The sequence below is a fragment of the Mirounga angustirostris genome, unplaced genomic scaffold (assembly GCF_029215605.1).
Source record: "Mirounga angustirostris isolate CCGP_5_RB_7025 unplaced genomic scaffold, mMirAng1.0.hap1 SCAF_13, whole genome shotgun sequence".
NCBI lineage: Eukaryota > Metazoa > Chordata > Mammalia > Carnivora > Phocidae > Mirounga > Mirounga angustirostris.
In genome coordinates this window covers 50672563-50700526 of record NW_026991721.1, presented here as the reverse complement: position 1 = coordinate 50700526, position 27964 = coordinate 50672563, and the positions used below count along the sequence as shown (strand labels likewise).

Here is a 27964-nt window from a genome sequence, read left to right as displayed (position 1 = left end):
ATATATATTTTTAAAGATTTTATTTATTTATTTGACAGAAAGAGACACAGTGAGAGAGGGAACACAAGTAAGGGAGAGGGAGAAGCAGGCTTCCTGCTGAGCAGGGAGCCCGATGTGGGGCTCGATCCCAGGACCCTGGGATCATGACCTGAGCCGAAGGCAGACGCTTAACGACTGAGCCACCCGGGCACCCCTGGACATGATATATTTTGAATATATCGTGTTAAATACAATATATTATTAAAATTAATTTCACCTGTTTCATTTTTTTAACTGTGACTACCAGAACATTTAGAATATTATATTTAATATTGTATTTCTATTCAAAAGTGCTGCTCTGAGCCATTTGGCTTTAATTTTTTTTTTCATGCATGCATCCGTGCCTTCCTCATGTATGATGTTTTTTCAACATTTTTCTCCCACCAATTAACTCTATCCCCCTCTCTTCATCTAGTAGGATGAAAAAATGGAAGATAGGGAGGGACTAGGGATCCAGATGAAAAATTCGTCTTTCTCTACAGCTGGGAGGATACAGCGCCTATTCCCATCTGCAACCCTCTGCCCTGCGTGTCTCCTTACAAATGACCACAACAACTATCTCAGCGCCCTTCCCCAAAGATTTCCTCAGTCTGGATGCCCTTCTTATTTCCCACTCAGGGAACTCTTACTCATCCTTCAAGACCCAAGTCGAATGCCGCCTCCTCTGTGAAGCCCTCCTGGTCTCCCAGCTAGAGTAAGGTGCACCCCAGTGGCCTCTCCCAGCACTTGGCTCAGATCCCTATTACAGCACTTCTCCCAGGAATACCTGTGATCTTTTGACCAGTTGGTCTCCTTCATTAATAGTTCTTGAGTGCAAGGCTGATCTCCTCTTCTTTGTGTGCCCAGGGTCAGACTCAGGATCTGACAATGCTCAGTAAATGCTGGATGAATGGATAGATCTTCCTCATCAAAGGGAAGTATCTTTATTCTTTCCTTCATCCCCTCAACAAATGCTTACTGAGCATCTACTATGTACCAAGCATATCAAGCACAGCTTAGGCACAGGGAACGCAGCAATGAACAAAGCCGACAAAAAATGCCTGCTCTCATGAGCTTTCATGCTAGTGCTGGAAAGTACCTTGCATCATTCTTTTTTTTTTTTTTTTAAAGATTTTATTTATTTATTCATGAGAGACACAGAGAGAGAGGCAGAGGGAGAAGCAGGCTCCCAAGGAGCAGAGAGCCCGATGCGGGACTTGATCCCAGGACCCTGGGATCATGACCTGAGCCGAAGGCAGACGCTTAACCATCTGAGCCACCCAGGCGCCCTCTTGCATCATTCTGATGCCCAGATGTTCAATAAATATTCACTAACGTTGCTGCCAAAGAAGAGGAGCAATAAGCGGAGGGGGAGGGAGGGGGCTAAGCTCCTGTGCCCCAGAGCCCATCCATCTGAAAGGTACAGGCCCTTATATTTGCTACTGGTCTCACCAGAGACTTCCTTAACAGTCTTTACAACCTTCCACTTACATTGCGTACTAAAGAGTTTAGGAGTTGCAATAACAGTGTGACAGCAGGTATTTATTAGTTCTGATAGAGACAGAGGAGGCTCTGAATTGACCAAAGCAGAGCTTTCACTTTTCTTACAGGCACAGCACAAGTGACCAACGAGGCTGGAGACTGGGAAGATTTTCACAGTCATCTAGAAACACTAACTAGAACAAACAAAACAAAACAAAAATGGAACCCTGTGCACTCAAAAAACAAAAGCTCTCTGCCCTTTGGTGGCAGAGTTTGGTGGGAGAGACAGGCATGTACACAAATTAAGAGCTACAAGACAGGGTGGGACAGAGGTTACCATCGTTGGCAAGGGGACATATCACTTGGCTACCTCGTGGCAGCACCAAGCCCACCTGCACAGAACCAGCTCCTCACCCCCTCCTGTCGCAGAGAATGACCCACCATCTACCCAGTCACCCCAGCCAGAAACAGAGAGCCACCCTTGTCGCCCTGTCACCATCCCCATGAGGTCAGCCGCTTCTGCGTCCTGCACCCATCTCTCCAGTCCCCGGCCACCCACCAGCACCAGGGTCCAGCCCACCGCCCTCACGCACCTGCGTGACTGCACAGCCTTCTCACCAACCTCTGTGCTTCTGCTCCTGACACGGCTCTCACCCCACCTCACCCCATTGCTCTGCAGAGGCTGCCGCCCCTGTTCAAATCCAGAGATGAGGGTCCTCACATGAGAAGAATGTCAGAAACGCCTCACTGGGCAGCCCACAGTCTTAGTTCTAAGAGCTGCGAGGATGAAGGTTGATGCTGGGTAAGCTATCTAGGATGGTGGAGGACATGGAGGGAATCAGTTTTAGAGTCAGACACACATGGCTTCCAATCTCAAATCCGTTACTGCCTTGCTTGGTGACAAGGAGAAAGTACTTAACATCTTCGGGCCTTGGTCTCCTCATCCGTAAAAAGGGATCATCATACTTACCTCCATGGAATAGAGGCTCTTGGTCTACATACTATATGCCACAGAGCATCAATAATATGAGCCATATATCGCACTCAGTCCAGTGTCTAGCACACAATAACTTCTCAATAAATAATAGGTAGCTAAAAATATTATTTGCAGATAGTAGGTCTTTGTCTCCTTAGGGAATACCACCACTCACACAGAATCTGGGTCCTGCCCCAGATAAGACACTTCATTACTGGAAAGTTCCAGATGCCTATACAAACTTCTATAAATTGATCAGACTTTTTACTGTGCCAGATAACCTAACTCCCTTCTGGCCTAACCAAGACGGAAGATCCTTTCTGTTCCTATCATGTGAGTGCCGGGATCTCCAGCTGTTTAGGTTTTGAGTTTCTTAACATCATTGTAAAGAAGGAAACATAATCACTTATAAAGTTCCCAATGTTCAAGAGAGAAAAAACAAAGTGTTTAAGAAAAGCGCAAACTATTCTGGAACTGAGACCAGAAAGAACTTTCTCCCTTCTGAACTCAAAGAGAGAATTGGGGATGATACAGCCAACTTTTCCCTAAAGGGCTGGGTTGTAAATATTTCAGTCTTTCTAGACTACACGCTCTCCATCGCACGTACTAAACCCTGCCACTGCAACGAAGAAGCAGCTACACGGGCAGTATGTAAACGCATGAGTCTGACTGTTTCAATAAAACTTTATTTACAAAAAATAGGCAGCTGGTCCAGGGGCTGTAGTTAACGGACCCCTGGTGTAACATAAGAAACCTCATTCCAGCTGTCTGAATGCTGGGAACCTTAGTTCTCCATGCTAAACGACGGGAGTTGCTGGCTCAAGTGAGAAAATAAGTGAAATCAAGTACAGTCAGTCCTCATACGGCCATCCCACCCTGAACACGCCCGATCTCGTCTGATCTCGGAAGCTAAGCAGGGTCGGGCCTGGTTAGTACTTGGATGGAATATGTATTTGCGAATTTGCCTACTCACTAAAATGCATTAGTAACCTGCACATTCGTACACATTGTGCTCTTGTGGTCCTTCCCGGCCATGCACGGAATGTGAAAATTTGAGTTTCCTGATGCACGCATTCCCAGCTGAGGCTGAACGAGGCAATGCTCTGGGTTCTTGTTACAGCTCTCATACTGTAAACAAGTATCCTTTTCGCGGTCTATTTAGTGCCACATTTTTCACATTTTTGTTGGTGATTTTGCTGTTTAAAATGGCTCCAAGCACAGTGCTGAGTGCAATCTAGTGCTCCTAAGTGAGAAGGCTAGGCTGTGTGTGCCTTACAAGAAAATACATGTATTCGCTAAGCTCCATTCGGCCATGAGTTAGCACCGTTAGCTGTGAGTTCGGTGTTAATGAATCAACAATATATATTTTAAAAGGTGCTTTTACACGGAAATATGCATGAGATGATGTATTGATCGGCTGACGAAAATGTTCTGACCAGAAGCTGGCAGGAACCTCGCTCTCTACTTCTCCAGGGGCAGCGGTTCAGTCCTCACCAATTCAGCGTTCATGGCTACTTGATAGAACGTAGCCACTGGGATCAGTGAGGACCGCCCGTATAGAAACATGTTGTCCAAAGCAGCAGCGGGCAACAGCGCTGGCATAGAACTTTCCGTTAACAGGGATGCTGGGACTAAGCTATTATTACTAATCACCGGTAGCCCTACTTCCTCATGCTGCAATAATGCTATTACTAATTAACCATGCTACTTTAATTCTGTGTGTATTATTTAACAAGAGGGCTATAGTGCTATATTGTTATTAAGTGGCCGTACCAAAGTCAGCCAGAGAATGTGTCCACAAGTTCTTTTTCCCTTACCTTCCTGAAGGCAAAATCCCCAAAATAAGGCCTTCCTCCGGACTATGTCCCAGGGACTTCTGCAGACAGAAAGCAGAAACAAGCACCCTCTGGAGCAGTGATCTGGGGCAAAGCTCAGAGCAGCTCCTTCAGGGAGGGGGGAGGGGGCAGGGAGCTGTAGCCAGGGGGACCTTTTAGCTGCGCCCATTCCTCTCCAGGACCCTCCCCTGCCCGGCTGTCTGAGCAGACTCTGCGAAGGAGCAACCCCGCTCCTTGCTGCCCTAGTTAAAATGCCAGCCTGGTATTTATTTGTTTTCTCCCAGACAGATGCCAATTATGGGGGGCTGGGGAAAGAGACAATGGCCCAGATCTGATTGACAATGGCTGCTGAACAAGGGGCCTCTGTGGCATGTTTAATGAAAAGACCACTGTGTTTTTATTGCGTCTATTTGCTTCTAGAGTGTCGTTTAAAGAAACAATTCAACCAACAGGATTAACTGCTTCTGGGCTTTCTCTTCTCCCTGTGGCTCTGTGGGTGTCCTCTCACCCCATTTCCCTTCCTTCCTCTCCTCCAGCAGGTTCCTTCCCAGACCTTCCTGGTCCTCACATAGAAGCCGAGGCCTGCCTGCGGTCCCCGCCCCCCACCCCCCCAGGCCAGGACTCTGCAGGGGCTCCCGATTTGTCTCCAGAGCCCACTCTTCTCAGCACCTCCGTCCTTCCGGCCAGCATCTTATCTCTTGCCTGGCCACCCGCAAGAGCCTCGATGATTGCTTGCCTCACTTGTTCACGACCTAGAAGGTTCCTTCCCCCCAGGAGGCTTTTAGACACACAGAGGGCAGGTTTGGGTTGTTAGCGATGAGCCAGGGAGTGGAACGGGTGCTTAGTGCTGGAGGCCATCCAGAATGATCCCCCAGTGATTTTACTCCCTTTGTCCTTTGTAGACAAAGTGTCTTAGTTTCTAGTCCCAGAAGCCAATTACCAAATTGTACAGTATATGAATTGTATCCAAATAAAGCTGCTTATATATATTTTGAAAACCTAATTACCATACTTCCCTACTCAAAACTCCTAAAGGACTTGGTATCATCTGCATAGGCTCAAGTTCAAACTCCAAACATGATACATGATGGTTTCATCAAGTTCTAGGCCCTTCTATCTCCCCAATTTATGTCTTCTCCCTGCTTGCGATGGACCACATGGTGGAGGTTCTCAGCCCCACCCCCAAAACCCTCTTCACTTAGATCCCACCTCTGCCTGCTGGTCACATCCTCTCTGTCTAGAGCACATGCTTGCACACCTCCTTCCCCAACAAATGCCTTCAAGGCTCTGTTTAGGCATCACTTCCTCTGGAAAGCCCGCCATGACTCCTCCCATCCTCAGGCTGCCTCCAGAGTTTCCCTTGTATCATCTGTAGGACAGTTGCTCTACTAGACAGCCCCAGGCAGGGAGCAGGCCAGATTCAGTGCCCCACAGAGAGCCAGGCTTACAAGAGAGAGAAGAGTTCCCCTTCTCCCAACCCGACGCAGCTCTGCCTCTTCCTGTTTTATGTATTAGGATTTCATGAGAGAATTTGTTTGGAGAAGAATGTCCACTGCCACAAAGGATTTGGAAACATTGTTCTAGGTTGTTGAGTTTGTCTGATGGGGAAACTGAGGCCCTGAGACTTCTTCATGATGACTTCTGAAGGCTAAGTAAGGATGGAGTCAGTCAGTCTGAGGATCAAAGGCCAGCAGGTCATTGTACAGCATTCTTGCCAATGAGGGTCTAGACATCTAGAGTAAGAGAAACCTGGAAAGGAAATGATCAAACTGAACTCAACAGCCAGCTATGCTGACACGTCTGATAAAGCTCCATCCCAAGAGGAGGCACGCCTTGAAAGAGGCTGCAGAATGTTAACTGGGAAGACAGGTTTATACTTCCAGAGCCTTTCTCTTGTCTTTCTAAAGGACTTTAGAGATGGTAAAGCCACTTACTTCTCTGGGTTCTCGTGTCTGTGCATTGATTTGCACTTTTCACAGCATTCCAAAATATTCTATGTACTGGTCCATTATCCATAAGAGACCATGACCTCTCTAAGGGGAGACGAGGTGAATCGTGTTCACACTGACACCCCCACAGACAGTACGGATAGACAGCCTGTTTGCTGAGTACTCCTCCTTAACTTACAAGGGGGAAACCCAGGTCCGACCTGCTGAGGGCAAGACCCAAGGCCTCTAGTCCTTTAATGGAGAAGCTGGGTGGAACCCAAGTCTTCAGACTTTCGCTGCATACCCCCAAGCCCTGAGCTTGCCTGAGCAGTGCCACCACAGGCCCCTCAGCAAGGAAGCTCCCCATGCTCCCTCCCACCTGGGCGGGGGGCAGAGGTAGTGGTGGTGTGTCACCTGGCATTGCATCATGGGGGGACAATGTTGTAAGGAGGCCTTCTGGTTCTTTAAGTGACTGAATTGCCCAACCCCAGGAAAGGGGAGAAGGAGAAGCAAATAGGTACTCATTGTGCACTGAACACCAACTGTATACCAGAAACCTTGTCATACACACACACACATAAAATTCATATTCTAGTAACACATTAATATAGTTATCTCATTGGGTTCCCATGACAACCCCAGGAAGTAGTGATTTCCATCCCCATTTTCCAGATGACAAAATCAAGGCCAAGAATAAATGGCCCTAATAGGGCTTTTCAGACTCAAGTCAAATCTTTGTGACCCCAAAGCCCAGGTGCTTTTTCCAGCACCTAGTTTCCCTAGCCTCCCGGATTGACTCACTCTATCCTGAGTTCCACTCCATAGCATTATAACAAGATCCAGCCAATGCAAGTTCAATTTACCATTCAACAATCATTCCCCGAGAGCCAACTCTGTGTGACCATCCCCCTACCCGAGGCCATAAAATGGATATAAGGAAAGCACAGTCCTGCCCTCCCAAAGTCATGGGTTCCCATGACAACCCCTGTTCCTTTCAACACGAAACAGTATACGCTAGGGAGGAAGGTAAGGCAAGGATTTTTAAAAAGAAACCAGCATCTATTGAATGCTTACTGAATACTTGACATGGCTTTGTATTTAATACTCGTAACAACACCATGGTTGTATTCTATTGTCGTTATTCCCCATATTCCAGAGGGATTTGAGACTCCAAGTGATTCTGTCACCTGTCCCTATACTGCTGTGGGGACAAAGGCATGGCCAGGTCAGCCTGGAGGCAAAGCCTTTGCTAGACTCAACCACTGCATTATATTGGAGAAAGGCTCCCTGGGAGCAGGCAGTTTTCTGGCTCCAAACAGAATCCCAATCTCTTCCTCCTAGGACTCCTTACAAAAACAGAGGTAATTAATTGGAGGTTTTTTTAAAGTCCCCCCCTGATTCTGATCCTAAGAAAACAACCTTTTCCTCTCAGCGTGCCATACCTTGGCCCAGTCCCTTCCCACCGCCTGAAATCTTTCCTTCTCTTCTTTACCCTGCAAGGTCCAATTACAATCTCCTGGAGAGTCTTCTCCCTTCCAGCATGCACACGTGACCACCTCTCCCTCTACATTCTTAGCAGGTCTTAGAGCTGGGAGGGAGGGGGCGGTGGGGAGAGGATGAGGAAGAGGCCTTGTATTACCAAAGTCCAGTATTTACAAGGCATTAGATGGGGAGTTTTACATAGTTCCATCTTTTAATCTCACTTTGTCCTAACATTGCTTATTTCATGAAGCAGGTGTTACCATGACACAGAAAATGAGTCACACTGAAGGGTCATTACTTGCTCAAGGTCACCCAGCTCATGAGCACCAGAGTGAGAATTCATGTGTCTGACCCTCAAGCCCACATTCTTAGCTTATCATGCCTGGTATGATACTTGTCTCCTTCTGCAGATGTCTGTCCAGCTGGGAACAGATGGTGTACTCCTTGAAGGCAGAAATAGGGTTATTGCTATATCCTCTGAACCCTTGGCATATAGTAATTACTTATTGAAATTTTATTTTCTTTTGTGATTAAAGTATAATTAACATATAGTGCTGTATTAGTTTCAGGTGTACAATACAGTGATTCAACAATTCTATACCTTACTCAGTGCTCATCACAGTAAGTACACTCTTAACCCCCTTTATCTATTTCACCCATCCTCCCACCCATCTCCCCTCTGGCAACCACTAGCTTGTTCTCTGTATTTGAGTCTGGTTTTCTTTTTCTCTTTTTCTCTGTTTGTTCATTTGTTTCTTAAATTCTACATGAATGAAATCATATGGTATTTGTCTTTCTCTGTCTTCTTTCACTTAACGTAATACCCTCTATGTTGTCCATCCATGTTGTTGCAAATGGCAAGATCTCACTCTTTTTTTATGACAGAGTAATAGTCCATTGTGTATATACACCACATCTTCTTTATCCATTCGATGCATGGACACTTGTGCTGCTTTCATTTCTTAGCTATTGTAAATAATCGTGTAATAAATCATAAGCGTGCATGTATCTTTTCGAATTAGTGTTTGTGTTTTCTTTGGGTAAATATCCAGTAATGGAGTAAGGTAATTCTATTTTTAATTTTTTGAGGAACCTCCATCCTGTTTTCCACAGTGGCTGCACCAGTTTGCATTCCCACCAACAGTGCACGAGGGTTCCTTTTTCTCCACGTCCTTGCCAACACTTGTTGTTTCTTGTGTTTTTGATTTAAGCCATTCTAACAGGCGTGAGGTAATATTTCACTGTGGTTTTGATTTGCATTCCCCTGATGATTAGTGATGTTGAGCATCTTTTTACGTGTCTGTTGGCCATCTGTATGTCTTCTTTGGAAAAAATGTCTATTCAGGTTCTCTGCCCATTTTTAAATCAGATCATTTGTTTCTGTTTTGTTTTGTTTTGGTGTTGAGTTATAAAAGTTCTTTATATATTTTAGATATTAACCCCCTATTGGATATGTCATTTACAAATATCTTCTCCCATTCAGTAGGTTGCCTTGTCATTTTACTGATGGTTTCTTCACTGTGCAAAAGTCTTTTATTTTGGCTTAGTCTGAATAGTTTGATTTTGCTTTAGTTTCCCTTGCCTGAGGAGACATATCTAGAAAAATGTTGCTACGGCTGATGTTAAAGAAATTGCTGCCTATGTTCTCTTCTAGGAGTTTCATGGTTTCAGGCCTCACATTTAGGTCCAGAGTCCATTTTGAGTTTACTTTTGTGTATGGAGTAAGAAAGTCGCCCAGTTATATTTTTTTGCACGTAGCTGTCCACTGTTCCCAGCACCATTTGTTGAAAAGACTATCTTTTGTCCATTGCATATTCTTGCCTCCTTTGTCACAGATGAATTGACCATACAAGTGTGAGTTTATTTCTGGGCTCTCTACTCTGTTCCATTGATCTAGGTGTCTATTTCTGTGCCATACCAACCTGTTTAACAGGAGTCCAGACCCCAGCTTGGTAGTATATCCTGAAATCTGGGATTGTGATAACTCCAGCATTCTTCATTCTCAAGAATGCTTTCGCTATTCAGAATCTTTTGTGATTCCATACATATATTAGTTCTAGCTCTGTGAAAAATGCTGTTAGTGTTTTGATAGGGATTGCATTAGATCTGTAGATTGCTTTGGGTAGTATGGCCATTTTAACAATAAATTAATATTTTAAGTGCCTTATATCCTCCATGTTCAGTGGAGTGCCTTATACACATTTTCTAAAAATTAAGACAATATTTTATTGGCAGTTAAGCTTAGCATTAATGATTTTGTATTTTCTCTCTACACACACACAAAGTATAAGACGATGCTGTTCCTGCTAACATTTCATTGCTATTTCAACTTAATTATTATAACCCTGGTTAACCCCAGGTCTAGGTAAAAAGTTAACTCCAACCTACTCTGGATTTCACTCCTAGCCCTTCTTTTTTTTTTTTTTTTTAAGATTTTATTTATTTATTTGAGAGAGAGAATGAGATAGAGAGAGCATGAGAGGGGGGAGGGTCAGAGGGAGAAGCAGACTCCCTGCCGAGCAGGGAGCCCGATGCGGGACTCGATCCAGGGACTCCAGGATCATGACCTGAGCCGAAGGCAGTCGCCCAACCAACTGAGCCAACCAGGCGTCCCTCACTCCTAGCCCTTCTGTGGCATGGGGATGGCTCTGGATTCTCAGGTTTGTGGAGCAGCATAATGGCAATAAAGGTGGAAGGCCTGGGTTCCTAGGCCCTGCTCTTTCTCTAAGTAACTTCTTAACTTGATTATAGCTAGTTAATCTCCTTACACCTTAGTTTTTCAAAAGAAAAAGGACTCTTGGGTTCCAACCGAAGCTCTGATGTTCTGTGAATCAGGCAAGAGGACCTCTGAGGTTCTAGTGAAGGGTTTTTTGGTTTTCTTTAAAGATGGAGATGAGTACGTTTTTAACCACAACCCCAAATCCGGCAAGACGTGTTCCAATGCCACCCAACAGCCCTGAGGTTACCACGAGCCTGACGGCATCCGGAGTGAAGTTCCTCCTAACAGGTAGAAATTCCATTGTTGATTTCCACATCAATTCCTACAATATAAAGTATGATGCAAAATTAAGGACAGCTACCTACCTCAAAATATTAAGACTAAGCACCTCTAGGTGCTCTGTAGCAATTCTTTCTATAGAGAAGCCTTTCTGCAGGAAGCAGCCCATGGCTGGAAGAGAAGCTTTGGAGAGATGCATCCAGGAGAAGAACAAACCCTTCGAAACCATTCTCATTTAAGTGTATTATTTAGAGTTATAAAGGGAACCAAAGGAAGAACTGAAAATGTGATGTATATTGACTCTTAATTACAAGTGCACCCTGGGAGGAGGTGGGAGAGGTGGGATGTCAGTGAGCTAAACCTTCACTTAACCCAGCAGGAAGGCGACAGATACTGTGTAAAGCTGCTACATCACTTTGGAGCAGTTTAAGAAAATACTATGTAATGATATGCAAGCAATCACCTGAAGAACTAAAATCAAAAGAAGTTAAATGTGGGGGACGCCTGGGTGGCTCAGTGAGTTAAGTGACAGACTCTTGGTTTTGGTTCAGGCCATGATCTTAGGGTCATGGGATCAAGCCCTGCCTTGGGCTCTGCGCTGGGCGTGGAGGCTGCTTGGGGTTCTCTCTCTCCCTCTCCCTCTGCCCCTCCCCCCACTCCAGGGCCCCTCCCTTCGCACCCTCTCTGTCTCTCTAAAAAAAAAAAGAAGTAGTTAAATGTGGTTACCTCAGGAGAGGGGGTCTGAGGTTGGGGAAGTGTTTCGCTTTTCAGTATAAGACTTTCTGCACTATTTTATTTTGTAATCATTTATAAGGATACCTTTGATTTTAGAAAATGAAGAAAAACAATTTGCTCCTCAGGAAGTCACTGTCCTTCCAGGAGTTCGGAGCCATTCCTATGGTTCTGTTCAGCCGCATCACGTTGCTGTGGCTTTTGGTGGACAGGCTGTGGCGCCAGGGCGGCAGAGGCTGTGTGTTCGGTGTTCACGGTAAGGGGCAGGCGCAGCACAGTCTTTCTAGAAGTGGTGGTGAATGTTCACACGTTCTCCATGTTCTCTCAAAAAGTACACTATCTGAAAATGATTTAAACCATCAGTAATGACGCTGGGGAAACAGCCCATCCTCCTAGGATGACATGGACAGGGGAAATAATTGCCAGGTATGACATCTTGGCTCATTGCTTGGAGTAAGGGACCTGGGAAAGCATCTGTAAAGAAAACCCAATCCTAGGGATGCTGTGAAAAGTTCAGATCAAGATTAGCCAGGTGTCTGTGTCCTAAGCTGCATGGTCATTCTCAGGCTGGCAGCCAGAGATGGGGTGAAGAGGGTGCAAAGGGTGCCAGGCTGGACTCAGAAGACATGGGTTTTGGCCGTGACCCTGACAAGGCTGGGCTGTGGGCTCTGAACTGCTTACAGATGGCCCCACACAGAGCAGCCCACCCCGGGTCATTCTCCTCTCCCAGCCTCACTCTCCTTAGCTGCACACACAAATTTAAAAATCGCTACCTCTAGAGTTGTTTTGAGGATTAAAGGAGTTAATATAGCAAAAGCACTGGAGTTCTCCAACTTCCTAACTGATCTCCCTAGCCTTACCTTGCCTGGGTCACAACCCTTCCACGGCTTTCCACTTCCCTGTGCATTATGTCCCAATATGACGTGAACCACACAAATGAGCCATGTACACAATTTTATTTACCTGGGATCATGACCTGAGCCGAAGGCAGACACTTAATTGACTGAGCCACCCAGGCGCCCAGCCACATACGTAGTTTTAAAGGTTCTAGTAGCCACTCTAAAAAAGTAATAGGAAGCAATTGACATTAATTTGAATAATATACTGTATGTATTTTATTTATAAATATATTTTATTTATCTAAAACATTATCATTTTAACACATAATCAATATAGAAAAATTATGAATGGAACATTTTATATTCTTTTTCTTTTTTCCATACTAAGTCTCTGAAATGCAGTGTGTATTTTATACTTAAGGTAGCATGAGTTTGGCCTAGCCACATGTCAAGTGCTCAAGAGCCATATGGGCTGTTGGCTACCATACTGGATAGTGTAGATCTCAATCTTCTTTCAGTTTCTCCAACTGACTACACACTCTCTGGCCTCTTCTCACATGCTCTCCCCTTTGCTGGGAGCATGCTCTACCACCCCAACCCATTTTGCAGGGCTAACTTTCAAATCAGGTCACTTCCTCCTGGAAATTCTGCATGACTCTGTTGGCCTAGGGTAAGATACCTCATTACCTCATGAGGAGGAAGCAGATCTTAACAACAATGCTGGTTAAACTATGACACGAACACAACATGTAAGAGGCACCCCGATTTTAGAGTTGTTGAAATGTTCAATTACGTGTGTCTTGCAATCTATGCCATATGGCAAATGCCCCCCCTCCACTGTCCCCTGGAGAGTAACCCATCAGGACACGTAGGTAGAAGGTGCCAGGCTCCGCTTTCCTTGGGCTTCACTGAAAGGTGGGGAATGACTGCTTATGGAGTCCCCACTATGGCCCAGCCATTTTCCTTACATTATTTTAATGACTCCTCAACACAATCTTATTTGGTATATCCCTCATTTTTTAAAAAAACTTTTATTAACATATAATGTATTATTTGTTTCAGAGGTACAGGTCTGTGATTCATCAGTCTTACACACTTCACAGTGCTCACCATAGCACATACCCTCCCTGATGTCCATCACCCTGCCACCCCATCCCTCCCCACCCCCCTCTGGTATATCCTGCATTTTTAAGAAGAAGAAATGGCAGCTCAGAGAGGTAAAGCTGCCCAGCTAGTACACGACAAAGCCAGGACTGGAACTCAGGCCCACGCACCTCCGGCAAGGCAAGCCTCTTCCAGAGGCCTGAGCTCCATAGGCTCACGGAAGCCCCTAAAGCCTTGTCAGCATCCTGTTAATGCACTGTAAAGGCCTAAACTCCTCAAACAAGCTCAGGATCAAACAGCCAGACAAAAGCTTATTAGATTTAATGCCAGGAACAAACGTTGCAAACAACAGGTTAAGGAGGCCCCTGCTGTCTGAGGGAAGAGCGGAGCCTTGCTCTGGGGGGGGGGGGGAAGAGGGGAGCACAACTCCGCACTCTCTGATATCCAGCTGAGGGGAGGAAAGAGGAAGAAAGAATGCTGGCCTCCTCTGTCCATGGCATCAGCAAGCTTCAGTATTCCTCAAGGGCACCCAGTGGGGAGGAGGAGAAATGCGGAAGGGTCTGAGGGGCCAAAAGGGCCAGGAGTGGTAAATATGGGAGGGGGGTCCAGTGTGGGGAGGCCCGAGCATGAGGAAGTCCCCCAAAGTCAGAAGTGCCTGAAGCATACAGGTCAAATGTCAACACCTAGCTGGATGGCAGGGGCTAAGGACAAAAGGCAAGAAGGCAGAGGTCCCCCCACCCCTACCCCCCGTTAGCCACGGGGGATGGGATTTGCTCCCCAAACCATGGAAGGTCTCCTGGGGGATGCGGCAGGCTCTGTGCTCTCCCGGGTTTGCTGAGGCTCAGATGACAATTGCTGGTCCTGCAGATTTAAGATACAGGGATTTTGTTCCTTTAATTCTGTTACCTTAAAAAGTTCAGCCTCTTTGCACGGAGTCAACGAAATCAGGTCACTGCTTTTTTTCATCTGGGGAAGGTTGTTCCTTTTTTTTTTTTTTTAAAGATTTATTTATTTATTTGTCAGAGACAAAGAGTGTGCATGAACAGGGGGAATAGCAGGGAGAGGGAGAAGCAGGCTCCCCGCTGAGCAAGGAGGAGCCTGATGCGGGGCTCAATCCCAGGACCCTGGGATCATGACCTGAGCCAAAGGCAGATGCTTAACCGACTGAGCCACCCAGGGGTCCCTGGGGAAGGTTGTTCTTAAAGAGAGTTTCTCGAGCTTTTTCTCTGGGTAAGGTAGCTCCCTCCATCCACTTTACATTTTGTTGAGAGTAAGTCTCTGGGAGTCAGGGAAGAGAGGGTCTGGTCTTCTGGTGGAGGGCGAGCCTCCCCAGGCTGCCCAGCAGCACAGAGCCCTCCTCTCCCATCCTCCAGTACAGTGTGGGTTCCAACCTAGAGGCCACCATTCGCGTGACACGTGGCCCTGGCCAGGGTGCTTCTCTCCGCACCTCAGTTTCCTCGAGGGGCTGGGAGAGCTCAGGGGATCCTAGAGTCTCCCCTCCCCGCCTCCCCCACTTCATCCAGACAGCCTTAGCTTTCCTCTATTTTATACATCGTGGGCCCCATAAAATTTCCTTTGAAGAGAGGCTTTTGTGGCCAATAAAAGTTTGAAATCCACCAGACTGAATAATCTTGTACATTGCTTCCAGCCCTGACATTATCTGATTTTAAAAAATCACCAATTACAATCTACTGGGGAGAATGAATAATCCTCAAAGACTCAAGGTTCTGGATATGTGTGAGCGATGTGTGTGTGTGTGTGTGTGTGTGTTTAATCCTTTAACATTTTTTTCGTTTTTGGGGGTTTTTTTGCCTCTGCTTCTCAGACACAAAGCACATACAAACATTTCACCTGGAAAGTTCCGCTGCTCTCAAGTTACTGACGTGCACAAAGTGCCTGCAGGCAAAGTGGGGCAAGTGTGCATCTGTGCCCAGCGCCTGCTCCGTGCTTTGCACTCGGCGGGTGGGGAAGACACTGCCGTCCCTCGGCTTGCAAACAAGCAAACCGGTTGAGAGCAACACAGCTCTGCCAGGCAGGAACTCACACCCCTGGCTTTCTACTTCTCCTGCTGGCCTGTCTCCACCCCCCAGGCCCTCCATGATTCTTGCCCATCTCTCTAAAATGGAAAAAAAAAAAAAAAAGACAGGAAGTGGAGCCTAGTAACCATTTCAAGATGGTGATGTGATGCTAGAAAGTCTGCACTGAATGGGCTGCAGACTCGCAACATTTCCAAAGGCTCGCTGGGTGAAACTTCCAGATTCGGGCCCATCGTAGTATCATAGCTGCACACCCAGCCTGGGGGCAAAAAAGATTTGAGGCCAGTTCTCCCTGGGTGACAGGTAATCTTTAGCATCCTGCACAGACAGGCCTTCTGGTCTAGCCTAAGATTCCAGCAGAGGGGAGCACAAGAGAGGAAATCCAGACTGCAAATAAGTCAAAAATAACTTCTATTTCTCTTTGGATCATGTGGGTTTTATTTGGGGGGAGGGGAGAGCACACATGCTTTTCTGATTCTATCTTGACTACGCCACCTAAAAATGAGCAGATAAATAGCCTGGAAAGCTACAAGAGGCCCTGGAGATCATCTAGTTCACCTGCCTCATTTTAAGGATGGGAGAACGAAGACCCAGAATGGGGAAGCTCCTTGCTGGGAATCATCCAGCTATAGAAGAATTTAGTCCAGACCACAGGCCACTGGCCATTTCATTCAGCTCCCCAGGCTCCAGTCTCTGACTCTAGTCACAGCGCACTGTGGTAAGAGAGGGCAGGAGGGCTGAGCACAGCACGTGTGGGGATGGTACCTGTGTGTAGGAGGCATATTAGGGCAGCCATGTGTGGTTGTTCAGGTTGTACGCTGCACAAGGGCCCCTGCCAGGCAGTGGATGAGACCTGAAAGCTGGTTCACACTACATGCCTGGCTGTGTGCCCTAGTGCAGGGCTCTGTCTGCTTGGAGGAAGGGCATCTTTTTCTAATTGTCACAGAAGTGCTCCAAGGGCTAGCAGGACTTCTGGGGAGCAGGGAGTGTTCACAGGGGAAAGATTGGAACACGGCCCCAAGCTGAGTTTATCAGGCAGAGAAAGAAGAGCAGGCATTCTGTGAGAGGGCAGATGTACAAAGGGCTGTGTTACGGATGTGTTGGAATCAGCAGTTGACACAGCTCTCTCCTGGCCTAGGCCCAGGGCCCGGTGACACCTGGACTTCTGTCTCCAGGAGGACCAGGCCAGGAAAATCCCTCTCTGGACACCATCTTGGAGTAAAAGGTTCTAGACCCAGCCCACTGCCCTGTTCCAGCCACTCTGGTGTCCTGATAGAACCCTCAGAAGCCTCTGTCACTACCACACTCCTCGCTGCTCTGCAGGGCACCCTCTGTGGCCTCGCTCCCTCTTTGCTGGCCTTCTTCCCTGCTCCCCCACTTCCTGAGGAGAGAGGAAGCCAACCAGCCTCAGGAAGGGAGAAGCAGCCCAGCTGCTCTGCCTGCCTCCTGGGGTCAGGGTCAGCTGGCTGCAACCACTCCCCTCCTCCATCCCCCCAACTTCTGCTGCTTTAGGAAAGGGCTGAAGACACAGATTCTAAATATAGGTACATCTCCCATCCTCCTGCCCAGCTAATATTAGCCCTTTTGTGGAATCCACTGACAGCATTATTCCCTTTTTTTGGCTGCACTGGTGGGAATTATTCTGCTTACAGTAAGGCAGGCTGAGCCAGCAAAAGACTGGGGACCACACTGAGCCAAATACAGTGAGAACTCTGCTAACTGGGGGCTGTGCCAGATGATTTATGGAGCTCCTTTCCAACACAAGATTTATGATTCTATGAACGGGGAGGCTTGGGAAATGGGGGTGGGGGCCGGTTCTGGTTAATTGAATTTGTCAGCTTCCAGATGGAGGAGGCACTAACATTTGTTGATAATTTACTCTGAGCCAGGGACACTGCTGAGGATTTCAAATATGTGATTTCCTTGAAACTTTACAACAGCCCTAGGACAGGGGTAGGACAGATACCCCTATTTTACAGATGAGGGCACTGAGGCTCCTCGAAGCAAAAGTAACCAGCTCTATGGCAAATGGCTAGTAAATGTAAAGATGAGATTTGAACCCAGGTCTCTGTGACCCCCAAAGCCTTGACTTTTCATCATGCTGGTAGGTTTCTTTGCTTCAATGCTGGCAGAAAAGCTTTTGAAACCAGTATGGGTAGGATCCCTCTGTTTGGTCCTTAGTTAGGGTCAGAGAAGCAAGAGCAGGACTTAAGTCAGGGAACTTGAACTCAGGGCCTGCCTCTGTCAGGCCAACTTGGAGTAACTGGTTAAGCCTCTCTGAGCCTGGGTTTTCCCATCTGTAGGTAAAGAACTCCAAAGGCACTTTTAGCCCTGACTCTTGGAGTCTATGTTGCATTTCTCTGGATAGGTCTTTACTTTGATGGCCAGTTCTCATCACCCAGTACAAAAATGCAGCCTGAAAAGGGCCTGGGGATGCGAGAGCATGAGCTGGGGGCAGAGGGCAAAATGACCTACTGACCAGAAGGTTCCAAAGCCACCTTCCTACAAGATGTCAGCTCATTGTCTTGCAACTCCTCTCTGCAAAGTATAAGAACACAAGAAAAGCTAATTCTGCCTGAGGCAGTGTAGCACAAATGAGGTCCTCTGGGTTTCTCTAATGCACCTGGAGAAGAGAGAAGAAGGCAGATTCAAGGGAGAGTGTGATGACCAGTGATACATGGGCGGACAGTGGGTATTGATTTCATTCGATCGTTTATCCTCCCATCTTGTTCCAATGAAGATTTAATGCAGGAGGATTAGGAGCTGGTGATGCCTAAGAGGATGGCAATGCCATCCACCAAGAAAGGAGAAGAGCTGGTGAAGACAGCTGATCGAGTCTAGAAACATTGTCATGAGTGCTTGTCTCCACTGGGAAAAATGAGACTGGCTAAACTGACTCACATCTGTCCGCTGGATTACTCTCTGGCACCTGCAGAAATGCACCCTTCAGGCAGTCGGCCTCCCTGACAGTGTTTTTTGATAAACGACACAGGACCAAAAAGATCAGAGCCTGCTCAATACCCGAGAACCTCAGGGAAGGATTTCTTCCCCGACTCAGACACTGGAGCAGGTTACCCAACAAGCGGAGTCCGAGGAAGTCCGCGAAACCTTACCACTTCATCTTTGTTGTGTTTTACTGAAGTTAAACCAATCCTGAAATTTCACTCCAAAACCGTTTCCTGGACCATTTCTCCGAGGAAGGAAGCAAGCCCATTAGCAAGCCACTCAAGTGGCCATTGGGGATCCCTGGGGAGTTTGCAGAGCCGGCAGCTTCTGAGCAGTAAGGGCTTGTATGTGCGCCCGTATGCCTGAGGGACGGCGGGGCGCGACGGGGGGAGGCGGTTACACTGTCACTACCCGGCAATCACAAACAACAGGATTGTTTCCAAGGTGAGACAGGGGTTCTGCTTCCACACGGAAACAAACAGAGAGCCTGAAGGGAAGGCACACAGGCCCGCCTGCATGTGCAGAGCCAGACAAGTGCACGGGGTCTGGGGACACAGATGCACCCCACACCCGTATATGGGGGCCCGGACGCACAGGCCCACCGTGTGGACACGTTCACCCACACCTACACCTGCACAGTTCCCAGACGCACACGCACACAGCTGTGGCTCAGCCCACTACGTGTCCTTAGACCTGGGCATTAGGGCCAGGGAGGGTGGTCCCTCCAAGCTGGCACCGGACGTGGAGGATTTCCAAAGTGATGATTTCACAGAATCCGCCCCCAGTGTCAGGAGGTTCATTTTCACAGCTGTTTCCTCAACACCTTCTGCCCAGAAGATCCTGGAGTGAGTGCTCTAGGCAGAGGATGAAGACCACAGACCTTAGGGGGCTTAACATAGGAGGAGAGGCCGCGGACAAGACAGTGTTAAGGAGGGAGGCGGGCAGGGAGATGGGTTACAGGCTTCTTTAGAGTCAAGCCTGTATCGTACTACTGGATTCCCCAGAGCCCAGCAAGTTGGGAGCACCCAATGGTGCTTCACAGATGATTACTCACAGATGATGAATTAATTCAGGGCAATTTCAGGCCAAACCCACTTGGTCGCTCTATCCTGCCTCCCCACTCCCCCAGGACCAAGTCCCTATTCCTTATTGCCTGGCCGGCTGAGGGGGCCCTTCCTCACCTGGCAGAACCTGTCTTCCCACCTCAACCCTCCCCTACACCCCTATGTCCGCACTTCACTCCCTGTTTCTGTGCCATGGAAGTTCTCCCTGTTTCTCCAGGACGCCAGACCCTTCCAGGTCTCAGAGCCTTGGTGCCAAGTTTCCTGCTGCCAGGAAGGCCCCTTGCTTCCTTCTCTGTTTGGTAAACTCTTTCCCTTCCATCTGCAGTTTTCCCTGCTCTTCCCCTCCCCACAGTCTGATTCACTGCCCCCTCCAAAGGCCCCCCAAAGGCCTTGCTTCATCCCTTTATGGCTGTCTCCCCACAGCGAGCAGCTCGAGGGGGACACACTGTCCCACTCCTCCTAGAGCCTGGCACTCAGTAAATGACTCTGGGCGGGGTAGGGGGGTGTGGAGACTCAGGGGGGCCTGGTTCTGGGCTTTGTGGAGCCCCTGAGCTTCCTCCCTCAATGGAGTGGGCACAGAAGCAGCAATGAATGGCAAGCGTGAGAACCAGAGCGGAGATGGAAGCGCGTCTGGGGGCTGTCGCAATCATGCGTGTCCTCCCCTGGGACACATTCCAAGGCATAATTCCCACTTCTCCCTACCCTTGCCCCTTGGCACGTGGCTCTTGCAGCCTCTGTCCCACTTAACCTCTCCAAAGCACTCCTCTTTGGAGGCCCCTGGGTATAAAACATCATTAAGGACACATCTCTCCCAAGTTAAATTTTCTAAATCCCCAATGCCCAAGAGATACTGCTATGCCTTTTGGCTGGAGAAAGTGGGGCAGCCCTGCTGGGTCCGTGGAAGCAGGAGCTGTGGGGCCCTTCCTGCCCCCTCAGGGAAGCCCCAAATTGATTAATACCTGCTTGGCCCACTCAGCAAAACAAACCTACAAAATGAGATCATTTAAAATCTTTTTTTATTGATCTATTTATATTTCTAAAAGGTCACAGTCAGTTTTTTTTTTAACTGGACAGAAACCCGGAATGAGTAAAGGATTGAGAGATAGAAAGTAAATGCAACTGCAAATCATTTGAGTATCTTTACATGCTGGCGAGCACAGCGTTAGGCTCTGCGCATAGTAGAGGTGAGGAAGATGTACGCCCAGCCCTCTGGGACCCCCTGGGTGAGTGGAAAAGGAGGGCTTCCTTGTTCACATTCAGATTTAAAGGCCATCCTTGGCATCTTGGATATGCCTGGGGACATCACAGGGTCCTTACGGGGCCTTCTCAAAGAGACCCCAAGAGGGAAGTGTTACGATCATTTCTCTTTCACAGACGAGAACACTGAGGCTCAGAGGGTTAAATGACTTGTCCAGGGTCAAGCAGCCAGTGAGCAGATTGGGATTTGAGCCCAAGTTTATATAGCTCCCAACACTGACATTCTTGCTTCCATGACAAAATGGGCACATTTTTGGTCCAGCAGTGGAAAATTTTGAAGATAGTTGGAGAACCCTTATTTCACTTCATTGTCACAACCCTAGGAAGGCATCAATGTCTCTAATACCAAGGAGCAAACTGAGATTCACTGTTATCCATTCCAGCTTAGAAATGGGAGTCAGGACCAGAATTCAGTATTTTTGGTCTGACGTCCTAGTGAGCTAGGGGAACGGCCCTTCTAGGATCATGGAAGGGAATACAAGGTCCAGGGGGTGGGGGATGCACAATGACAAGGCCCTAGGAGACCTGCATGTCATTCAGGGACAATACTCCAATGTCTAGACCTGACCTTTGTTACCGAATCTTGTTTCAGTTTTGCCTCTAAAAAAAAATCAAAATCCTGTCAAAAGACATAAGAGCATTTGACAAGATCTAACACCCTTTCATGAAAAAAATACTTAACAAACTATGAATACAAGGAATCCTCAACTTGATAAAGGCCATCTTTAAAAAGCCCATAGCTAACACTGGAATTAATGGTGAAAGACTGAAATTTTCCCTCTAGGATTAAAAACAAGACAAGCTGTGTGCTCTCACCACCTCTATTCAATACTATACTGGAAGTTCTAACCAGGGAAATTAGCCAAAAATAAACAAACAAACAAACAAACACACAAATAAATAAAAAGGCATCCAGATTAGGAAAAGGGAGAAATAAAACTATCTCCACTCACAGACAGATGATAAGATATGGTATATAGAAAATCCTAATGAATCCACAAAAAAAAATTGGAACTAATAAACAAGTTCAGTAAGGTTGTAGGATACAAGATTATTATACCAAAATCATTTGTTTTCTATATGCTGGCTATGTGCAACCTGAAAATGAAATCAAGATAACCACTCTATTTACAATTGCATCAAAAAATCATAGAAGTATTTAGGAATGAATTTTAAAAAGATGTGCAAGAGTCCTTTACAAGTGCAAAACTTCTTTATATGTCATATGTATAATACTGAATACCATAAAACACCGAAGAAAGGGAAAGACATCCATGTTTATAAATTGAAAGACTTAATATTGTTTAGATGGCAACATTCCTAACTTGCTTTACAGATTCAATGCATTTCCTACTGAAACTCCAGCTGGAATTTTTTTTTTTTCTAAGAAATGGGTAAATGGATCCTAAAATTCATATATAAATGCAAGATACTGAACCCAAAACAGTCTTAAAAAAGAACAAAGTTGGAGGACCCACAGTTTTCAATTTCAAACCTACTATGAAGCTACAGTAATCAAAGCGGTGTGATACTGGCGTCAGGATAGACATCCAGATCAACGGGCCAATGGAATAGAACTGAGAGTCCATAAATAAATCCTCACATTTATGATCAGTTGATTTTTGACAAGAGCACCAAGACAATCCAATGAGGAAAGAACAGCCTTTTCAACAAATGGTGCAGGGACAACTGGATATCCACATGCAAAAGAAATGAAGTTGGTCACATACCTCACACAAGATACAAAGATTAACTCAAGGTGGATCATAAATTTACATGTAAGAAACTATAAAATTCCCAGGTGAAAATATAGGATCAAGTCTTCAAGGCTTTGGGTTAAGCAATGGTTTCTTAGATGTGATACCTAAAGCACAAGTGACCAAACAAAACAAAACAAAACTGGACTTCATCAATATTAAAAACTTGTGCTTCAAATAACATTATCAAGAAAGTGAAAAGACAACCCACAGAATGGGAGAAAATTTTGCAAACCATAAACTGGATGAGTGACTTGTATCCAGAATAGAAAAAGAACCCTTGTAACTCAACAATAAAAAGAAAAGTAACCCAATTAAGAAATGAGCAAAGGACTTGAGTAGACATTTCTCCAACGAAGATACAAAAGTGGCCAATAAGGGCAAGTAGAGATGCTGAGCATCGTTAGTCATCAGGGAAATCTGAATCAAAGCCACATGAGATGTCACTTCAAAGCCATAAGGACTGTTAGAAAAGGAGAGAGACAGTGAAAAGCGTTGGAAAGAATGTGAAAACAACTGGGAACCACATACATTGCTGGTGGGATTATAAAATGGTACAGCTACTTTTGAAAACGGACTGCAGCTCCTGAAAATGTTCATCATATGACCTAGCCATATTACTTTAGGTATGTACCCCAAAGAACTAAAAATCCTTGTTCACACAACCCCGTGTACACGAATGTTCAGAGCAGCATTGTTCATAATGGCTAAAAAATACAAATAATCTGAATCAACTGAAAAATGGGTAAATGAAATGGGGTGTGTGTGCGTGTGTGCGTGAATTAGTCAGCAATAAAAAGGAATGAAGTACTCATACATGCTACAACATGGATGAATCTTGAAAACCTTATGCTAAAGCGAGAAATAAGACACAAAGATAACATCTTATATGATTCTATTTAAGTAAAATGTCTGGCATAAGCAAGTCCATGGAAAGAGAAAGTGGTATTAGTGGTGGGCGGGGCTGGGGGGAGCAGGAAATGGGGAGTGACTGCTAATGAAAATGGGATTTCTTTGGGGGCTAATGAAATGTTCTAAAATTAGATAGTGGTGATCATGGCACAACTCTGGGAATCTACTGGAAAACACTGAATTGTACAATTTTGAAAGGGGGAATTTTATGGTATGTGAATTATATCTCAATAATGCTGTTATAAAAAAAAAACATATGCATGAAAGAGACTGTGGGGAATGTGGAAAGTGGAAACAGCTGACTTGCTAGAAGTGGTGAGATGGAAGGTAATTTTATTTTTTTCCTGTTATTGTTGTTTTAATGTTGTTTGGCAATGACAAGTGAAAAGGAGGGAGAGAGAGGGATAGTCCAGTAGAGAAGAAGACAACTAACTTGGGAGTCCAGGGCTCCAAGGCTGTCATCCCTCACTCTGCTAGTCACTCTGACTTTGCTAAACTGTGTGCTCTTGAGTAAGTGGCTTCACCTCCCTGGGCCTTGATTTCTTTTTCTTGGGAGTGGAATAATATCAACCTCGTAGGGCCTCTGTGAGGATCCCAAGAGGCCTTCCATACACAGAGCACATATGTGGCAGATACCCACAGCGTCCATTACCTTTCATCTTCATTTATTTATTCAAATAATTATGGAGCATCTGTTACATACTGGGAATATAGATGAACTAAGATTGGACCTTGTTCTTAAATATCTCAGAGTTTAGAGAAGACAGACATAAATAACCAAAACAAGTTCATTGAGAAGGGTCACAGTAAAGATATCCACAAACAACTTGCTGGACAAGTTATCCGCAGAGGCCAAATATATTTGGGACCTTGTGTTGGGAGCGACTGGGGCCAGGTCAAGAGATGGAAATCCACAGAAGAACGATAGCATCCATAACCGCAGATCACATATTTGTTCTATGGCATGCTCTCATGTGTACTGTCCCATGCGACCCTCAGAGAATGTTAGCAAGGAAAGTATTACTACTGTACTTGATAAATGAGAAGAACATGCCTTAGAGAGGTCAAGAGAGTGTTCTGTTTTCATAAAGCCAGCTCATGGTGCAGGGCCCTCTCTATTTGCCATAGCCACCTCTTCTGAGCAATCTTGGCTACATCCCACTAAGAAGGAACACTGGGAGGGGTAGAGTGAAGAAAATGAAGAGGAGCTCTCTCCAAGTCAGGGCTGGTCAGAGGTATTGAGTATGTAAGTTGTCCCCCTGGGGGTCCAGGAAGAAACACGCCAGACAGAGACCCAGGAACCAATTCAGGCCTGGGTCGCCCAACAAAGATTTACAGCATTCGTTGGGGGAAATATTCGTGCTTTGTAGGTCATCAATGTCTAGCAAATACTTCTCCACTGATCTCACTAAGTCATAGGCTGGGGGTGGGGAAGGAAAACATGGTATACTTTATAAAGCACCTACTGTGTACAGGGCATTATACAAGGAGCTTCCCCAACAGTAGGCTCTTAAGGCATTGCAGTGGCCTCTTTCTACATTGACGTTGAGGTAACACTGATGACCAGAGAGGTCAAGTGCCCTGACCAAGGTCACACAGAAAACCTGTATCAGAGAGGAGTGAGCCTCCTTTCCACTCACCAGAAGGATTCCAAATTTCTCCCTGTGCAAAGGAGTCATAGACTCAAGGGCAGAGGGCAGAATCAACACACTGCCTGTAAGAGCTCAGAAGCTTCACAGATCAGGGACCCATGTCATCCATTTATACAACATGAAAAAAACCTGACCAGTTTGCATTTCCAGGGTGAGGGGGTGAGCCACTGGTTTTATTTTTGTATCCCACGGGCTTAGCTGCTTATCTGGCACAGACTAGGGGCCTCTATTGGTCCTCTTTAACAACAGCCTAATTGACCCTTGGTTTTTGTTTTTGTTTTTGTTTTTTAAAGATTTTATTTATTTATTTGAGACAGAGAGAATGAGAGAGAGAGAGAGAGCACAGGAGAGGGGGGAGGGTCAGAGGCAGAAGCAGGCTCCCTGCCGAGCAGGGAGCCCGATGCGGAACTCGATCCAGGGACTCCAGGATCATGACCTGAGCCGAAGGCAGTCGCTTAACCAACTGAGCCACCCAGGCGCCCTGACCCTTGGTTTTGATGGAACCGGACCTCAAGTGACAGCAAAAGGCCTCCCTTTAGCAAAAGCAACTTCCTCAATGGAGCAGGATGACAGATGAGAGAGCCCGGGCATTCGGCACAGAGACCCAGGTGGGTCCCTCAGTGATGCTGCCAGACTATCGATGGCTAGCCATCTGGACTGACCGAAGTCTCATTCATCAAAAGCCCTAACAAGTCCATTTGTCGGCTTCAGTGCCAGCCCCATCCCATTGACCCTGACAGTGAGTCTGTGATCACCAAGGCTCCTCACCACTGCAGCATCTGCAAAGTTCGCTGAAATGGGAGGCCCAAGGACCAGACTGGATCCAGCACTCTCTAACTACCCTGTTCAGGGAAAACAGGAGAGTCTCCAACCCACCCAGCGGGGTAGGGTGTCCACCAGCACTCTGCAGTGATTCCTGATGATTTACAGGACTACAACCGAGGGCTGCAGGGCTCTCAGCCAGGTGAGACTCAACAAAAGGGGAACCTGGAGTCATCAAGGGATCACCCCAACAAATGTCCCAAAGGTGTAAAAGAAAGAACACAGATTTGGGGAGCCTACAGACGTTAAGAGAAAGCCCAGTCCTCTCCTGCAAGATGTCTCACCTTCGGAAAGCATCTTAGCCTCTCGAAGCATCCATTTTTTTTTACCAACTAAACCCGGATGTCACATGCTGTTGTTATGAAGGCCAGACAGGCTAATCAGGGGGACGGGTTTGGCAGGTGACTGGGATTGTGAAACCCAGCTGAAGGAAGGATACTCTGAGGAGGGCTGATGGTTGAAATAAGAATGGATGAGACGATGCAAGAATGTGTGGCAAAAAAGAGAGAGAGACAGCTGGGGAGGGAGGGAGATGGAGATGAAAAGCAAATGAATCCTAGGGAAAACGGCATTTAGCAGGGGTAAAAGGAAAACAAGTCAGAGCTCAGATGGAATGTGGTCAGAGTGGATAATAAGGAAGAGGACAAGAAGATGCACATTTTCCAAAAGACATGTCAGGGAAACTGTCTACAGTTTGCCAACTGTTCGATCTTGTAAGAACAATCATAACACTGGAGACTTCTTATGCCATCAGTAAATGTCTCCTACAGATGTAGAGGCCAAAGGTAGCAAGTGGGTTCCTTCTCACCAGCCAATTCCAGCTGATTGATAATGTTTATCTGAAGCATTGTATTTGAACAAATTCTGAGGCCTCATCTGAGCACGGTGGTAAAGAGAGCCGTTTCACTTAGCGAGGTCTGCGGTGGGGTGTACAGAAGAAAGAGCAGCCTGCATGCCGTGTGTGGTGGATGTTGGGCCGGGCTGCCCAGATACAGGCCTCTGGGACGAAGGCACTCATCCCTCCGGCTGCAGGGACTGTTGCCGTTGGCTGCTGACAGCTCTCAGTGGAGTCCCTCTCTGGGAATGGCCCTTGGCCAAGAGAGCTGCCTCACCCAGGGGCAGCTGCTGCTGCAGAGGGCAGTGAGACCAACTCCCCCAGGTTCAATGCGGCGTATGAGAAGGGGCATCCCAGCTCCAGCGCTCCCCATGGGGTCAGTGGATGTCCATGTTGTGATGCATTGAAGTTCAACTCCCCCCTTGATCCAATCTTACTTCCCTTACAAATGCTGATCCTGGGGACAAACCTAACAAACTTTCTGCACGCATATCTCCCTGGAGTCTGGTCCCAAGAACCCAACCTAAGGCATCATGCATTTGCCATTCCTGCACAAGCTCTATCCCTCTATGCTTAGCTAGTAGCTTGTCATTTATGCTTACTCCTCACCAAAGACCTGACGTTAGTTAGCCAATGAGAACACATACTCCATCAACTTTCCCTTGTTTGGAAGGAAACTCAAAGGTAAGTTCTCCATTCTTTCTTCTCTTGCCTACGTAGACATAGATTTCTGCTTGAGGCTGGAGTCCCTCTAATCTAAAAATGATGGCTGGCTCCATTCTGCTCATTTTCAGTCACGCTTCCTCCCAGCCTCTAACCCTAGCAGAGATAGCACTTGTCCCTGAGTCAGTTTTTGGAGCTGCTGTAAATTGAAGGTGTCATCAGGAGGGAGAACAGTATATGCTAACAACCTCATTGGCATGGTGCTTTCAAGTTACACGTATGTGTTATTTTATAGACACAGTAACTATTATTATTTCTTTTGAATAAATGATTTCTCAACCAACTGCAGAACCTAGACTAGAATCTGGGTTTCTTGGCTGCTAGTCATATGGACTCTAGCCACAGGCAGAAACCACTTCACTGGCCTCTGTTTCTCTCTCAGGGTCAGTGTATGTTTTCTAGAAAACACTGAAACAGTGGAATTAGCTCAGGGGACTCCTTCCCATCTTCCCTTTCTACTCTGGCAAAACCCTCGGGACTTGATAGTGTTCAAATCCTAAGCCAAGCACTGAAGAGCACTGTGGAATGTAGGGGATGATCTAACAATCCAGGGCCAGAATCCCCAG

The 27964-nt window shown here is 46.5% G+C and overlaps 1 protein-coding gene across 11 annotated transcripts in view; it reads right to left on the bottom strand.

Moving 5' to 3' along the window:
- Positions 1-27964, bottom strand: part of TENM4 (teneurin transmembrane protein 4) — a 719612-nt gene that overhangs the window by 543073 nt on the left and 148575 nt on the right. The window lies entirely within an intron of this gene.